Source organism: Melanostigma gelatinosum, assembly GCF_949748355.1.
Source record: "Melanostigma gelatinosum genome assembly, chromosome: 15".
NCBI lineage: Eukaryota > Metazoa > Chordata > Actinopteri > Perciformes > Zoarcidae > Melanostigma > Melanostigma gelatinosum.
This window is the reverse complement of record NC_136648.1, coordinates 18,477,312-18,479,811: the sequence shown is the minus strand read 5'-3', so window position 1 is coordinate 18,479,811 and position 2,500 is coordinate 18,477,312. Positions and strand designations below refer to the sequence as shown.

General features: G+C 40.0%; 1 protein-coding gene across 1 annotated transcript in view; it reads left to right on the top strand.

Moving 5' to 3' along the window:
- LOC306789079 (serine/threonine-protein kinase OSR1-like) overlaps positions 1-2,484 on the top strand; it is a 13,343-nt gene extending 10,859 nt beyond the window's left edge. Inside the window, exon 17 of the mRNA XM_079284859.1 lies at positions 1-2,484. This exon is cut by the window's left edge and continues 979 nt beyond it. The gene's annotated coding sequence lies outside the window, so the exon portion shown is untranslated.
- Positions 2,485-2,500: the final 16 nt, after the last annotated feature.

Genomic DNA, 2,500 nt, shown 5'->3' with positions numbered 1-2,500 from the left:
GAATATTATTTCTTTCGGGTTGAATAAATCCACTTATTGTGTTTGTACTAGAAGCTCATGAAGCCAACCAAGCAGATTTAGGAACCTGCAGTGAGGTTTTACTTTTAATTTTCACAAGCAAATTGAACATTTAGCACGGCAGACAGGCGGACGTGTCCTACGTGGGGAGAAGCATCATTTAGCCCGTTATCCATTACCGATTACTACACGTCAGGAAGGATGCTGGCAATGAGTGTCGAGCCTGGAGCTGCTGGTGTTACAGGCTGACTGACGGGTCAATAGTGCACGTACAAAAACTGATAATGTTCATCCAAAAGTGAAATATATTCTAACCCTTCGCCCAAATTGCAAAGAAATACACGCACACACAAAAAACCCAACATGTTTTGTCACTTGCCTCAAGTGGTATTTAGCAGATAGTTTCGGTGAACGGAATGTTTGTGGCCAGTCTCACGGTAGTGACCAGACCGAAATTCAAAATAATTAGTCACGCTCCTTAAAGGATGAGTTGGTTTAATTTGGTCGACCGTATGCATGCAAAGCCAATACCATTTTCGTCATCCTCGGCTGTACTTTGTGTTTCGCGCTAATTAGCGAATGTTAGCATGCTAACATGCTAAACTTAAGATTTTGACCGCCCAAAAAAAACATGCCCGCTAAACATCAACAGCGTTGCCATCGTGAACATGTTGGCAAGCGGAGATTATAGCCTTAGTTCAAAGCACTGCAGTGCCTCCGGACAGCCTCGCTGAGCTGCTAGCATGGCTGTACACTCTTTGTTCAATACAAACTACATTGTGTTTACCTGCATTGTATCGCGGGACAGCAGGACGCTTGAGATGGTTCTCTCAAATAGAAACCCAAACTATCTGCATGTCCGGATACCACTCCAGGTAAATATTTCATATTTTGGCTGAAGTGACCATTTAAATGTCTCCGGAGGCCAGTTATTGCCTTAGTTTCTATCATATAGGCAAGTTGTTGTGACAGTACTGTAGTCTCTTTTGCTTTATTAACACTCACCAACACCTCCCCGTCATCACTCCCCGTGTAGCCGCGTGGTTGTTTTGTACCACGTGCAAAGGGCTGCGAGGTGGCTCCTAGTTCCGGTACTGATGTAAATGGTGTATGTAAAGATGTTGTAAATGTACGTATGATGGCAACTCCATGCACTGTCACTCAAACATCATGAGGCTTGTCTGTAACGATGTAGATGCGTTGACTGTTTTAAGTGTCGGATAAAAGGATCATTTCACTTATAAATATAGATCGAGGCAGATTGAGACTCATCACGTTCAGTACACGGAGTTTAACTTGTTTTGTAGTGTTTTCCACTGTTGGCCTTTGTCAGAGCATCACTAGTCATGCACAAATGATTTGTTCAATTAGCACCTTATTGATATGTTAAGTCTTTTTTTGGAAATACATGGGGGCTTGAAATCTTATACACTCTGCTTTTGATGTCATGACATTAGGGGTGTAACGGTTCACAAAACTCACGGTTGGGTTCGGTACGATACAGTGGAGCCACGGTTCGGTACGTTTCGGTACAGTAGAAAAATGCCAGAGAAATGTACTTTATTTTGAAATATATGTATTCATTACAACTAACATCATGAAGTTATTCTTTGACTTTGAACAATGATGGAACTATACCTGAGTGACCCATCTTCTGGGGTGTCTTCTTAGCAACACATAAGCATAAAAAACAAAAACTGCTCCTTTATGTTATGTAGTATTGTTACTTACATCTTGCTTACATCTTGTATTGTTACTTGCATCTTGCAAAAGAGATTTTTAATCTCAATGGGACAACCTGGTTAAATAAAGGTTTAAAAAAAATAATAATAATTTTCCCCCCCAAATGTATTCGGTTCGTCATGCGTACCGAACCGTGAGCCTCGTACCGAACGGTTCAATAGGAATACGCGTACCGTTACACCCCTACATGACATGCAGTTTTTTCACTGAAACCTGTCCGAGGCTTCACGGATACAAAGTCATTTTAATTCGACGGGCGACGCAGGTCACGCTTCTCTCTCCCTGTGTGTGTGTGTGTGTGCGATTTTGGTGATACAATTATTGATTATCAAAGGCTTTGAGCTGAAAGGCGTTTAGATTTTCTGAATTACTTTACCCCTTTATTGTTTACTCATCAGCAAACCAACATTCTGCCTGTTATGGAGTCCCTGAATGATTAGTATTAATTTAATCATTTAATTGGCAAGTAAATTCTTCTTTTTACAGATCATTACATATATTTTTTAAATATCATTGATTATGAAATGTGTACATCGAATGCATAGTTTGGAGTGGAATATTTGTGATCAGAGATTCCTTGACATGTATAGCTTACTGGAAAATGACAACAAATGCAAAGTGTTTTAGCTGAATAAAGTCACATGATGGAATTCAATGATTGAGGACAACATTTCATTTAAATATGTCTTAAATTCTGGTTTTCACAGCTTTTGCGTTAATAGGTCAACCATTTGGTCCA